Consider the following 15787-nt stretch of genomic DNA (forward strand, 5'->3'; position numbering starts at 1 on the left):
CCCCAGGAGGGCATATGGCCACAGATCTGCATGCAGGGTGTGGCAGGCTGCAGGCTAGGGCTGGGGTAGTGCTGGGCTCTTCCCAGCAGGGGTGGCTGGGCCTGGCTGCGCTGGGAGGAGAGGTTGGGCAGTGGCTATGGAAAATTCTGGGGTAGCTGCAGCCCCTACCATAGCCCCTTCCCAGTGCTGCCATTGCCCGCCCCAAGCACAATCTGGCCAAGCCCTCGCTGGCAACAGCCCTGGCTGCAGCCCTCACTCCAGCCTGCCCTTGCCCCGCATGCAGATCCTGGGGTATGCACCACTTCCATGCCCTCCCGGGTGTATGCAGCAGTGGGAGCCACCACACCCTGGGGCTCCCAGACAAGCTGCTCACAGCTGTGTCCTGCACTCTGCCCCAGCTGGGCAGCGCTTGCCCCAGCCCCAGCCCCACTCTCTCCCTCACCATGGGGGCCTACAGGAGTGGGGTTATGGGGTGTGGGGGGCTGCACCCATTCCAGAATTTGCCATAGCTCCCCCAGCCCCACTCCCAGCACTGCTGCTGCCTTCCCCAAGAGCAGCCTGGCCAAGGCCCAGCCAGGAAAAGCCCAGCACCCCAGCTTGCATCAGCAGCCTGCTTACCTGCCCTGCCACATGCAAAACTGGGGACACATGCCCCTCCCAGGTGTGTGCAGTGGCAGAAACCACTCTCCTTCCCTGCACTCCCTGGACAAGCTGGTCATGGCTGTGTCCCACACCTTCCCCGCCCTGGCTGAGCAACGCCTGCCCCTGCCCCTGCCCCGCCCCTGCCCCTCTCCCTCTCCATCCCTCATCACAGGGCCTCAATCAGACCCTCTCTTAAAAAGAAGAAAAAAAAAAAGTGGTACATGAGCTGAAACTTTGAGACAAAAGGGGTACACTTGTTAAAATCAGCTGAAACCCACTGATCTATAAGGCACCTAAATATCAATTTCTAGACATGCCCAACATTTGTCAAGCCCTGAAGAGCTAGTGACTACCCAACAGCTAAGCCCTATCAAGGTTTCTTAAATAGGCCTCCCCTTGGCTCAGAGCCTAGATGCTCTACCTCTGCCTGAAAGCAGTGCTGTTTTACCCACTCAACATACTTTTTCAGGCTGCAAGAGTTCCAGGTTCATTTCCCCTGTTTGCTGGTAAACCAACCAGCTCACAGAACCCAATCTACTAGGCAAATGCTTTAATCACAACATTAAAGAGATCCTGAGGTGGGATTGTTCTGTTGTGGCCTGCTGAAGATGTTCTACTTTGAATGGAATGAATCAGTATTTTTGACCAAAAAAGAAAAAGAAAGAAAAGGACTGTTTCCTTAGGAAAAGGAAACCTGGGTTCCTACCAAGTGAATGCCTCAGTCACTAGGCTACAAAGTCATGTTTTTTTTTCTGCTTTATCTCTGGATATTTAGCTTGTACATGCTAAACGGAACAGCTTCCTCAGGAGAAGCCAAAAGAAGCCCATGCAGGGTACCCAACGTCCTGGAGGCCAGGCACTCACGCAAGACATATGCTTCAATCTAGTCAAGAAAGGAAGGGTCTTTAATCTGGGTCTATCACATTCCGGGGTAATGGCTCTAACCACAAGAAACTGCCTAAAAATTTCCTCTTTCTCCAGCTGGCACCTCTCCAAGCTCAAGTTTCTAGATTGTGAATCCCAAATGGAGGATTCTCTGAAAGGCATGTACCATAAGTCCTACCTTTCTGCTACTGATATGTCTCTGTGTTCAACATACTCTGGGGCAACTCACTCTCCCAGTGCTTTGTATACAGAGCTTAAGCACCCACCTCTGGGCTTTGGAGTATAGCGGGTAGGCAGGCGCCTAAAAACTAAAGACAGTAATTTTCAGCACGGTGTCAGGCTTCTAGCTTATGCTTTGGAACTCAGAGACGCCGTCCTTGCCAACACCTTAGCAAGACGTGTCATTACAGTAGCATATGACATTCACTCTGCGCAGGTGTCAATGGTTTAGTTGTGCAGGCTAACACCTTGCAGTGCTTAACTGTATGAGAATGATGCCTTCAGATATTATCATCAGTACCACACTGACTTACCTTGAGCGGCTGGGGGAAATGACTCAATAAGTGCATGTCTTTTTAAGAACCATGGGATCTTATCACCCTTGTCCCTTCTTTCCCCCCTTTTTTTGTCTCTCTGAACCCTGTTTGCCAGGCCACATTGAATGTAAACTAAAAGCTCACCCAGACAAGGATATTATCTTTACTTGTATCGGTGAGGTCTGGCACACTTTGTGCCAAAAACAAACAAAAATAACAACAACAAAAAAATAGTATTGTATGCCACTTAATCTCATTTTGGCTCAGCTCCCCATCTATAAAATGGGGATAATCAACAACTAGTATTTATTAAGGGAGAATATTATAACATGGAAAAGACTACTGTATGGAAGGTATAATTGATTTGCAAAGTTATAAACCCACCCTAGCAGCAGGCTGATCCTGGGGGCCAGCAGATTGCAGCCCCCACCCAAAGACAGCTGTCTCATGGCACTGTACTCCCTACCAGCCCCTGGGCTAGCACCCAGGAAGAGCCTAGAGATCCCCATGGCTGCTGCAGGGGGCTGGTGCAGGGCCAGAGGAGGCAGGAGCAGCAAATGTGCTCCCAAAGGGGCATACATGTAGACACCTGCCCAGGCTGGTTTTACTCCAGAGTAATTTACCCACTACCTTGAGACAACAAAAACCCTTCCATACTTTATGACCACTGCAGTAGATTCAAGTAGTTCCTAACAGAATGTCAGAGGAAATTCCAGGGTAGATACATTGGGACAAATTGTATCTGATTCTGTGTGCATGTGTATGAAGAGAGAAAGAAAGCAGACCCTCCTGCCTGCCAACCAGTAGAAGTCCCATTCCTCTGAGAGATGGTGAGGGAAATGGAAGTCCACTAGCAAGAAAGTATCCAGTGGGTGCATCTACACATAAAAATGCTGCTGAATGGGTTTACTCCAGTGTAAATTACTCTGTTAGGAACTATTTGAATCAATTGCAATCACCAGGGTGCCTGTAAATGCTTCAGACTGAAAATACATTGAAGAATATTCATCTGGATTTCTCCAAGCCTTGAATGGTGTGTCTGTGCTACTGCTGCCAGCTTGGTTTGGATCCTGGGAGCACAAGTAGTAAATTACTCTGGAGCAAACCCATCAGGCTCAGCAGGGGACAACAGCAGTGGGAATGGGAGGGGGTGAATGCAAGGAGAGGTGCAGCTGAGGATGGAGGGCATGGGAAAGGTGCTGAAAGTGGATAGGGTATGGGGCAGGGGTAGGAGATTGTTACCTGATTTAGGGACTTAAAAAAAATCCTCACTGCTGCTCTCCCAGCGTGGACTAAAAGGGGGTTGCATCTATACGACTGCACCCCTTCCCCCTTTTCTGGATCTGCCTCTGATGAAGGCTTATTAGACATTCATGAGGTGGGACTAAAGTTTAACTCCTGCTCCTCCAGGCTGGATTCAAACAGGTGACCTTCTGGTGAGAGGTTGTGAAGCTCATTATCAAAACCCAAAAGCATCCTGTTCCAATGTGCACTAAAGGTCAGAGCCTGTGAGAATGAGGCTGCTTTCTGAGAATCATGCTGAATCAAGTTCTGTGCTTTCTGGAGTTCACACAGAAAGGGTCTGTTACTCTGCACAGAAGAAATATCTACAGAATGAAAATGCTGCCAAGGCTGTAGTCATCTGTTAGCAAACCAAGCTCACTCCATTCACTGGGATTCATTCTATATCCAGATAGCATAATACTGTACTGAGAAATCAGAGAGCTTGTTCATCACTGCATCATCTATACAACTATTCTTTCACACATTGAATAACTTATTCCTCTGCAGTTCATTACCCACGGGTGTCTTGTTCATGCCACAGCATGAACTGTAGCCTGATTTTCAGAAGCATGATGTATGCTTAGCCTTGACTGACTTCAGTAAAAAGTGCTGCTGCTCAGCACCTTTGACAAATAGTCTTATAGCTTCACAAGCACTGACATCCAGGCAATTTTTATGACTTCCCCTGCCATCACAGTTTATTATTGGTGAATACCAAGAGTCAGAACTAGGGCAAGGCTGAGATTTGCATTTTGAAATATTATGGGTTTTTTTTGCTCCTTGGCAATGTTCATTAGGTCTGAGTCTAAACAGCTTTGTCATTTCCCAGTAAATGTTCAGCAACCATGTAGTCCACTTCCGGTACACAGGTTATTCTGTGGAAAGCTGGTACAGAGCTAAACCTGAGGTGCTTTCTGCTGTACCAAAACTGATAAGACTCTATTCGCCAATATGACTATTTACAAAATTGCTCAGCTGACTGATATAATTAGCTACGTATCATAGGAAATGTGTGGCATATGATTATTATAATACAGAATGACTATATAATAATGACCTATGAGCACGGTACAGTTTCAATCAATCAGTACTTGAAGTGTTGATTTAAACCACTTAAACACGTACAGAAATAATAACATGAATGTATATTTTGCAAATTCTGAGTGATGCAGGCAAAAAATAAAGACCAGGGAAAATCTGGGTTCAGTACTCACTGGTGAGGATGAAATATTCATAGAAGATACAGAGAAGAAAGAGGTGTCAGGGACTACTTAGCCTTCATTATCATCATCATATCACACACACACACACTATAACCTGCAACCAGCAACTAAATAAAATTAATATAATCAAAGAAGGGGAAAGGCTGCAGATCACGGTAAGTAAAGACAGCATCAAAGAGCTTTTGACCAATTTGAATTAATTTAACTAGGCAGGCCAGATAAAGTTCACCCCAGAGTGCTGAATAAACTTGCTGAGGGAAACATGGGAAAGGAAAAACAAATATTCTGATAAAGAAGGGGCTAGGCAGCAGCACAAGCAAGAAGGATGTGGGTCACAGAATTACTGTAAACTGGCAATATGATGCTGTCTCAAAAGGGAATGAAGCTTGGGGCTGCGTTAAGAGAGGACTCATGTGCCAGACACAGGAGCTGATCATACCACTCTACTCAATGCTGGCTGGGCCTCAGACAGGCTAATTAGCCCAGGTCTGGACATCGCATTTTAAGAAGGATATAGAGAGGATACAAGAGTGAGTGATGAAGAAGATTAAGGAGTTAGAGAGCAAGTTGTACAAGTAAAAGCCGTGAGAACTAAGTACATTCAGTCTGTGAAAAAGGAGATGAAGGAGGGATATGATTGTAGTTTACCAATATAAAAAAGAGGAAAAACAACTGTTCTTTCTAGCCACAGAGGATAGAACATGAGGCAATGACTTTAAACTGCAGCAAAGTAGGTGTAGACTAAGACTCAGGGAAACTGTCTTAACTCTGAGAATAGTAGGACAATAGCACAAGCTGGCCAAGGAAGTTGTAGAGTCTCCTTCATTGAAGGATTTCAGGAGGATCCTGAAGAGGCATCTGTCTGGGATGGTTTAGGAACAGCACATCCTGAATCTATACAGAAGGTTGGATAAGCTGATCCTTGAGCTCCCTTCCAATCCTGTGATTCTATGATTAACCACTTGGTACATGCCCAGTGTAATTCTGGTAGGCTCAATATTAAACATCTAGTAGTGCATATGATTTTTTTGCCAACTGACAGCTAATGGAATAAGGAATTTTATAGTTGATCTTTAATAGTTGAATATTGAACAAGTCTTTTGCAGCAGAAAACTAGGCACAAATCTGTGTGATTTAGGAATACAACTGCCTTAGTTCAAATTTAATTAACTCCCTTGTCGGAACATGGAAATAAGAAGCCTTTCTACCAATTATAGCTGAATGGCTGGTGCCCAAAATAATTTATAAACATTTGTTAGGTTCCACTTTATTATAAAGTGATTCAAAATACAGGGCATGTCTACATGTGCATTTTCACATGGCTATAAGTTTCTGCACAGTAAGTTATTACACAGTAAGTGGGAATAAGCGGGCAACTACACGTGCAGGTATTAAAACACTTTAATGCTGTTTGTTGGCTGACTTGGGACTAAAGTTAGCCCCAAGTCAGTCCACACACACAGTGTTACTGTGCAGTTAGGTGTCTACATGTGCATTACTATGCAGTAAATAATCAGGCGTAAATTTGATACCTGCATGAAGCAGGTATCAAATTTACACTTAAGACGCCATAAGTCACCATATTTACTGTGTAGTACAGGTGTGCACATGTAGATGGTGTTTCATAGTTTCATAGTTAGTAGGGTTGGAAGGGACCTGAGCAGATCATCAAATCTGACTCCCTGCCATGGCAGGAAAAAGTACTGGTGTCAAACGACCCCAGCAAGGTGTTCATCTAACCTCCTCTTAAACACCCCCAGGGTAGGGGCCAGCACCACTTCTCTTGGAAGTTGGTTCCAGTTCCTAGCCACCCTGACTGTGAAGTAGTGCTTCCTGATATCTAGCCTAAATCTACCCTCTGCCAGCTTGTGACAGTTATTCCTGTCACTCCTGGTAGTGCTCCGGGGAACAGGGCCCCAGTGCCTGCTGGTTCCCTCTGACTAGCTTGTAACAGGCCACTAGATCCCCACTCAGCCTTCTCCTTTGGAGGCTGAACAGGCTCAGGTCCCGTAACCTCTCCTCATAAGGCCTGCCCTGCTGCTCCCTGATCATGTGAGTGGCCCTCCTCTGGACCCTCTCCATGTTGTCCACATCCCTCCTGAAGTGCGACGCCCAGAACTGGATGCAGTACTCCAACTGCGGCCTGAGCAGTGTCACATAGAGGGGGAGTATCACCTCCCTGGACCTGCTTGAGATGTATCTGTGGATGTATGACAAGGTATGGTTGACCTTCATGACCACGTCCCCACACTGCCGGCCCATGTTCATCTTGGCATCAGTGATGACTCCAAGATCCTTTTGTGCCTCTGCACTGATGAGAAGGGAGTTCCCCAACCTGTAGGTCTGCTGCTGGTTCTTCCTCCCCAGGTGCAGCACCTTGCACTTGTTAGTGTTGAAACCCATCCTGTTCTTATCCGCCCACCCCCGTAACCTGTCTAGGTTCAATTGCAGCCTATTCCTCCCTTCTAGCATGCCCACATCCCCCCACATCTTAGTGTCATCTGCAAATTTGAACAGGGTGCTTTTTACCCCCTCGTCCAAGTTGCTGATGAAGATATTGAAGATGTGTGCCCATACTGTGCAACAATTTTGGTTACTGTGCAGTAAATGCACACATGTAGATGCACCCACAGTGTAGTTAGTCTGAATTTAAGCTTTGGGTTACTATAATTGCCATTAATTCATTTACTTGAAAGGTTAACTAATGGTGTGAGCAATCAGACCAACTACTGTAGGGTCAAAGGGGGTGGGGATTTATCATAAATCTGTGGTAACTGCCTGCATTCATGCTCTTACCCTCTGGTACCTGGGAGCTAAGCTGCGCTAGCTAAGCCCTCTGTGAAGGTGAGGGGAAGCACTGTGTTTTAATTTTCATCTACTGCAGGGTAAGAGCATGCACACAGGGAGCTCACATAAATCAGCTGATTTATAGCAAATCCCTGTTGCTTTTAGCTCACAGTGGCTGTGTCTTCATGAGATGCTGACTGAGCAGTTGTCATTGCATTGTCCTTTAATAACTATAAACATGCACTAAATGACCGTGTAGTACCTATAGTGTTTGCCCTTGGTCACTGTGTTCCTGGGATGGGGTACTCACTCAGACCTCCATGCCCCCGGGATTCTGTCCTTGAGTCAGCATTCAGGAGAGACCGGTGGGATGTTAAACAGCTTTATCTTTATTAGGAACAGGATTCAGCAACACACACACACTCACAGCTTGCAGGGGGAGCCACAACAACCCACCATCAACAAACTGCACCCACAGGGCCTCAGAGGGAAAGACTGAAACGTCTTGCTGCAGGCCCCTTCCAGGTACATTCCACATACCACGTCCCCCTTCTTTACTCTGGGAGCTCCCTCTTCAGTAGTTGAATGTTCATCAGTAGCTCCTTTAACTCGGAACAGTTCAGGAGCATGGGCCAGAGGTTGCTAGCACTTGGCTCACCGCTGGGTCTAGCCTTTACCTCTATCCCATTACACAGTCCTTGTAATTCACAGGCAACTTCACCACACGTCCGCTCTTAGTTTGTGTGGTGCCAGTGGGTGTCTCTGTGGGTACTGGTGGATCCTCTGAAATGTAACAAAATTATTGCTCTTGATGGTTTGGTTTTACTTCTGATGCTTGTTCTGCTGCTGTCTGTTGAGGTGCATCAACTGTTCTGCTGGTTCCATTCTTTCCTTAGGTGTCTTCTGTTTCTCCTGTAGACACTACTGCTGGGGGTTTTTACCCCATAGAAACACAGTTAATCCCTTTTTGCCATAATGGATGCTGGTGTCCAATCTGTACTTGTTTGCAACCTTTCTTTCTCCCCCTCTTGTAGAGGTGTCAAGAATGCAGTCGTGTGTTCATAGTGTGTCTTTTGGCACCTTTGAAGGTTTCGCAACTTGTGGAAGGCATTCAACAGTAGTCTAGGAGTACCCACTGCTGCTGTAGCAGGGAGGGTACCGTGCAGAAGTCTCCCCTTCAGAAGCTGTGCAGGAGCATGCTCAAGACTAGTAATGGACATGTTCCTCAGATTGAGTAAAGCCAGATATAGATCAGGGCCACCCTGCAAAGTCTTCTTCAACATTAATTTGATGGTCTGAACTGTGTGGTCAGCCTGATTGTGGATAACCCAGACTATGGGCAACTGGTGCCTCCTGAGTCTGGAGGGGTACCCACTGAAGCCATCAGCAGCATTGGTGGTGGGGCTGGTGAGCACCTACAGAAGCCACTGGCAGTGTCAGCACCAGGAATGGGGCTGGCGAGCACCTGCAGAAGCTGCCAGTGGCATCAGCAGTGGGGATGAGACTAGCGAGCACTCGCAGAAGCTGCCAGCAGCGGTGGGGATGGGGCTGGCGAGCACCCACACAAGGTGGTGGTGGTAGCAGTGGGAACAGCCCTGTCAAGGGGAGCACGTGCCCGCCCCCACATACCCCTATCAGTCTCCTATGTTCAGAGCTACACGAAGGTGAAGGAGATCATTAGAAAGGACCTGTTGTTTGCAGGTGATGCAGCCCTTGTGGCTCACAGTGTTAATGCCCTACAGCACTCATTCCCAAGTCCTCTGACTCATGCAAAACCTCTGGTCCAGCAATAAGTTTGAAGAAGACTGCTATCACACACCAAGGCTCTGCAGAACCAGTACCAGATATCATCCTAGATGGTACTCGTCTGGATGTTGTTGACCAGTTTTTTCTACCTTGGCTCGACTGTTCCCAGCAATGGAGATCTTGATGCTGAGCTCACTAGTAGAACTGACAAAGCAGCCAGGAACTTTCAGCTTTCGCAGGAGAGAGCCTGGAACAATAACAAACTGTGAACTGAAGTAAAACACCACATATATGAGGCATGTATTTTATCCACTCTTCTGAATGGCTCAGAAACATAGGAGGCCTACACCAAACATGCCAAAAGTCTAAAGTGCTTTCATATTAGATGCCTGTCAAAATTCTTCAAATAAGAAGGCGAGACAGGGTGACAAACGAGGAAGTGTTATATCCTGCAGGTATGTCATGCATCGGACACTGATTAGTAAGAAAACCCTCGGGTGGCTCAGTCATGTCACGCAAATGCTGCATCACAAGATCCTAAAGAACGTGTTCGCCTATTAAGCTCGTGAAGGGTCTAGAGAGAAAGGCAGACAGCTGTGCAGATTTCAGGATGCTTGCGAAGATGAATTAGCATCCTTTGGAATCGCTGTGGATGATTGGGAAAGGAGTGTGGATGGCCACTCTGGCTGGCAGAGTCAGCTTGCACATGGAGCAAGGTGCTGTGAGGCAGACTGGATCAAGTTTTGAGATCACCGGTGTCAGAGGAGGAAAGAATCAGAGCACTGCTAGTGTGTGGCCGTGCCCTACCTGTAGGCACAATCAGTGGTGGATTTAGGGTTAGTGGGGCTCTGTGTGCAGCTTCATTTTTGCACCCCCTCCCCCCCCCAGGGCCCAGCCAAGAAAAAGAATATTCTCTCTTATTTCCCTCCCCCTGTTTTTCCTTCTTTTTTCCTTCATCCGCCTCCTATATTGTAAGTAATAGGAAGTAAATGGAAATAAAGTGATGTACCTTGATAGCTTTTGTAGTCTAAATTTTTTTTCACAGACCACTTGAAAATTGCTGAGGGTCTCGGCAGACCACTGGATCTTTCCAAAAGTTATTTGTACCATTAGCTAACTATTGTAAAGTGCTTTGAATAACAGCACTTTATAAAAAACCTTAATAATCTTTCCTCGGTCCACCTGAATGGAGTTCTTGAACCACAGGTTGAGAACTTCTGGGCTAGAAGAAAGCTTGTATTTGCATTATGCTAAAGTGAAAAATGTGTAAACATAAATAGTATAGATGACACATGAATGAAAAATAAAAGTTAACTTCCTCTTAAGAAACTTATTCGATTTGAAAAATATATATATTTATTCAGATAGCTTTTTTTCTACACTTTTTTGTTACAAAATTGTCAATTAAGTCATTGTAAGTAATATTTTGTAAAGAGGCACTTTCAGTTGTCAATATTGACAAACTTATCCACTGTTCCTGACTCGTATTTCACAAATAATTTTTAACTTGTTTCAGTACAGAAAAAAACACTCACTGGAAGTGTTTGTGACAGGCATTGTTAAAAATATTTTCAGAATGTTTTCTAAATTTGGAAAGGTTGCCTGCAAACCATCACATGCAAGTCTATACAAATCAGCTGGTGATCTCGAAACACAGACCTCATCATTTTTGATCAAATGAATAAAATGTTTCACTTCATCTTCAAGAAGATTTGTGTCTATGTCTTCTCAGTAGAATTCACTTAATTTCTTACTGTAGTAACTTTTAGCATTTTCATCCATACTTCCGTAAAAAAACACACAAAATAAATCAACAGTTTTCTTTAGCGATTTACCTCTACTTTGCAATTGCACTACTATTGTGTCACAAATACAATTGACAACAATCATCTTCTCTTTCCCTTTTAAACTGATTCATTATCTCTAGTTTCATCAAAAAATGACTTCCTGCTTTTTTTACTCTTCTCATCAGATATATCAGAGGAACCTATATTTTCTGTTAATGTTAGTGCTTCTGCTTCCATTGAGCTACAGTCATTTTGAACTTCCATGACAAAAGTTTTAACTGAAGCTAACAATTGTGCAGCACTCAATAAATTTGTATCAACTCTTTGCAGCGATTTGCTGACGGCATTAATTCTGTGAAGTAAACAGTTCCACAAAAGAGTAAAAACAGCAATATTGTACTTTTCAAACTTTTCTGCTAAGGATTTTGCTTCAGTTTTTGCATGCATGTGGTTTTTCAGAATTTCACGTGGCTATGTCTAATAAGGTTTTCTTTATATCATGATAGTTCATTTTCAAAGCCAAAACAGCATCTGCACAAGCAGACCACCTGGTGTTACAAATTCTTTTGACTGTCAAATATTTTTCACTTGCCTGCTCCAAACGTGATTGTAGCATACTCCCCCAATGCGTGGAAACTGAAAAAAAGGCATACACATTTTGAACGAATTCAAAAAAATGTGTAGCTCCCTCACAAGATTCAGCTGAAGCACAGCAGATTAAATTTAAGGAATGGCTGGAACATAGTATGAATAAAGCAGAGGAGTTTGCATTGTTCAGTCTTGCATGTAGACCTGAATATTTTCCTGTCATATTTGTGGCATTATCAAAGCTCTACCCACGGCAAGCTTTTATGTCCAAACCTAAATTTGCAATGATTTCCAAAACAGTTGTCTCTAGAAATTCAGAAGTGTGGGATTTTAGTGGGACAGAACAAAGAAATCTCTCTACAACTTCATCATTGCTGGTCACATATCTTAAAATTAATATTAATTGATCTCACATCTGGTGTTGAACAGTACTTAGCTTCCTTCATCAGGGAATAGGTTCCTGAGTGCTCTGCCATTATAACGATTCAGTCATTGTAGGTTTGGTGTGTTAAAAAGTTGATCTTCCCTGAGCTACAATACTGGTAATTTTTCAAACATTCTTTGAGAAAAATCATCAAATTCACTAAGATATTCAAGGCAAGTTAAAAAATTACCTTTTTGATTTGACAATATTGACTCCTCATATCCTCTTAGAGGTAGTCCCAAAGACGACAGCAGTTTGACTGTGGCAACATGTCTCAGCACTTTTCTCCAATTAGAACACCCCTTTTCAAATTGACCCAATAACACAGAATCATTTCTTCCAGATTGTCCCAGGGGCCATGGTAATGCGGGACACTTACCTGCAGCCCAGGATCTCGGCCGATCTCCAGAGGAGCAATGGGCCAACCAAGCGGGGGAAGGCAGGAGCAACCCCAGGAGCGCCGCGGGATCCTAAAGTGAGTGTTGGGGGGGCGGGCGTGGAGGACGTCGAGGAAAGGGGTGAAGAGCCGAGGACAACCTGGCAGGAGGGTAATCGGGGCGGGATCACCGCCGGTACATTTGGACGTTGATGGAGGGGTCTAAGCCTATTGGGAAGCAGCAGTTAGAAGGGAGTGCCCTCCCCACCTGTAAGGGTCCAGGGACGGGGAGTTGGTCGTGGGTCGGTGATAGGAGTCATAAGTACTCCAGAGTCCCTGAGTTAAGGGAACAGAGACCAGGGGCGTGCCCCATGGTGGGGCTTGTGGGGAGACTTCTATAGAGGCGACGGCAAAGGTCCCTCACAGGATAGGGTTAGGGCATATGGCACTACCAGGGTTAGTAGTGTCCCCCGTTATTGGCCCTGAGACATAGAGCGGCAGCAGAGGCCTGCAGGGAAAACCACAGACAACGATAAGACAGTGCATCGAAGGTGGCGTGAGGCCGGGGTGTAGGGGTGGCGGAGCCCTGTGAGCGACTGTCAGGCCTAGCCCAGGCCACCGAGGGACCCGCAAACTAGCCCCGCCTACTGAGGAACATCAAGTCATGACAGACGAGAACAGGGTTGGCAGCGCGGGAGGAAGAACTACCTCGGCGACGAACAGGCCCAGAAGGGGCGGAGGCAACCGCAAGGAGATCAGAGCCGTCCCAGGGCACCTGGGGGAAGCCTGGTGGTCGCACAGATAATTTACACCATTGAATGACCTTCCACATAGAATTAATATGAGCTTTGGAAGTTTCATGATCGGCAATATCTTGCAATGCTTCTCCAGTTACAGTGCCCATTGATAAATGTTTGTTTTCCTTTACTACGGTCAGGGAATAATTTGCAAACGTAATGGTAGTTAAACTTTATTGGTTTCTAAAAAAATTAACCAAATTCTCATTTCTGTCATCCCATTTTTCTTCATCCTCAGAAAATGGGACTTTCATTCTGCCCAGACCCTTCTGGGTGTGCAGGGTGCTCGGTCCTTCTGGGCCACAGATCTCTTCCTTGGAGCCTCCTCCTTGACCCTGCTCTTAGGCCTTCTGTCCAGGCCCTAGGAGAGAAGGAGAGGGGACAGTCACCCTGCCGGCAGTGCCCTCCACTGACACTGAGGGTCTGAGCCCCTCACATCTGAGGGCCCATAATGGAGGCCTGGCAGGGGGCCCTACACAGTGTCCTAGCCCCTGGATTCAGCCCAACCCTGCCCTGGGGCACTGCCAGTCAGGGGACCTACCACTCCCTGCACGACCAGGCTGGGCAGCTTCTGTCTATGTCGCAGGGTCTCGGGGTGGAGCAGCTGTAGAAGGGAAGAATGGGAGAGTTGGTAGGAGGAGCAGTGAGTGCCTGCTGGGGACATGGCCTCACATGTATGCACACTCCAGCATGAGTTCACAAGTATATATACACACTGCACCCCACTGGACACATGCATCCCCCCCAGATCGACACCTTTGCACCTCTAGACGTCTCCCCAGAGCACATGGACATGCCCATGCTACCACCCCTCAAGCACACATGTCTGTACAAACCCAGGGCTTGTGAGAAAATCCCTCCATAGTCCATGCCTCCTTTCCCCCTTCTCTATCAGACAGATACCAGAGGTCCTAGTACTGGGAGATGCCCAGAGGCAGAGAAGTCCCAGTCTGGCCTCTCAGGGCACTTGGGGATGTGGACCTCTTTGGGGAGAGGATTTCAGACTGCTCAGCCAGGGCAGGGCACAGGGAAGGCCTGGCCAGGACTGGATTGGTCCCCATGGCCAGAGCAGGTGTTTGTACATGGCAGGGCAGAGGGTGCTGTCTCCTCCTGTGACTGCAGTGTGAGGCTTTGGTTAGGGAGTGCATGCTGGGTCAGGGGGCAGGTGGGGGGCAGGGAGGGCCCAGCAAGTTATCACCTGAATGTCCAAGGCTCAGGGCAAAGCTCTGCCAGCACCCTCACAGCCACTCACCTGGCTCTTGTCCTTGCGCACATCACTGGTCCCGATGTCTTCTCCCTCTTCCTGTTGGCATGGTGGGTACACCAGCAGGGGGGGCCGCACCCAGGCTGGTCTGTTACTTTGCCTCAGTCTGCCAGGAGGAGGCTGCAGGGTCACCTGCACCCCAGATCCTCCTGGTATCTGCAGCTGGGGCAGCTGGGGGATGAGAAGAGCTGCTCAGCAGAAGTTCCCTTGCCACACTTTTCCTTCAGCAGCCTGCAATCCACTCCCTGCACCCACAGGGAAACTTTCGGGCCCTTCCAAGCTTGCACTGACCCAGCACCTGGTTTCCAAATCTCTCACCCACCAACAGCCAACAGCATCTCTGCTACCAGGAGAGCTCTGCTCAGACCGTGCCTGGGTACACAGAGGGCCCTGGGGAGGACTCTGGCAGTTCATGCCCCAGTCGCGGACCACAGCCATGGTCATAGAGCAAGAGGCTTCATGGTGGGAAGTACTGCTCAGCTGGGCCAGAGAGCTTTGGCTGAAGAGCCAAGAGGGCAGGGAGTGGGGAAAGAGCAGCCCCAGCCAGCACCACAAGCACACCGTACCCCCATGCCAACAGGAGTCTGAAGCACCAGGAACTCCCATGCCAGCCTCACGCCTCTTTGCAAAACCCCAAGGTGTTGCTGGCTCTTTACCTGCACTGGGCAGTCTCTTGGCTGTCTCCCCCTGCTGCCTGGGCCAGAGCAGCTGGTCGGAAATGGGAGAGTGATGGGAACGAGCTGCCAAGTGCTGAGACCACGAGGCCCTGGGGACCTGAGCTCTTCCCTACCGATCATCACTAAGATCTCTACTAAACTGTCTATATCTAGCTAAAGTTTATCTCCTCCTTCTATCTGTTTTCCTAACTACTATCTCCTTTAGTATCTCTAAACTCTCTACAACCTACTTTCTATCTAATCTAATTTAATTTATCTAATCTAATCTCTAAACTCTAACCTCTCTCAAACAAAACCTCTCCCTACACCTCAGCTGATCTCAGGTTATGCTGAGACTGACCAGAAAGCACCAGGGGCTAGGATTTATTTCCTGCCCATCCCTGGTCTCTGTGACGATGAAGTGACATGGGCGCTCCATCACAAAGCAGCTTGTATCAGGCCCTGTACATGGAAGTTGGGCAGGGACCCTGGGCCACATCCTGCTTCCTCTCCTACCCTCCCTTGACTACAAAAGGCCTCTCATGGGCCTCAGGTGTCCAAGGATGATCTGATTCTGCCCTAAACCATTAACACTAAGTGGGTCCTTCTCCCCTCCATGGGAAGACACTGACTCAGGCTCAGGTGGGCACAAGGAATCATGGGCATGGAGTTTCAGGGTCTGCAGCAGGCTGGAGTGGGACCCCATGGAGATTGGAGAGTCCTAGCAGAGCTGGACTGGCGAGGCCCTCAGGAAGGCTCATTTAGTATAGACACTGCTCAGGGCAGGATCAG

The sequence above is a fragment of the Crocodylus siamensis genome, chromosome 7, assembly GCF_052110815.1.
Source record: "Crocodylus siamensis isolate JL-2025a chromosome 7, ASM5211081v1, whole genome shotgun sequence".
Lineage (NCBI taxonomy): Eukaryota > Metazoa > Chordata > Crocodylia > Crocodylidae > Crocodylus > Crocodylus siamensis.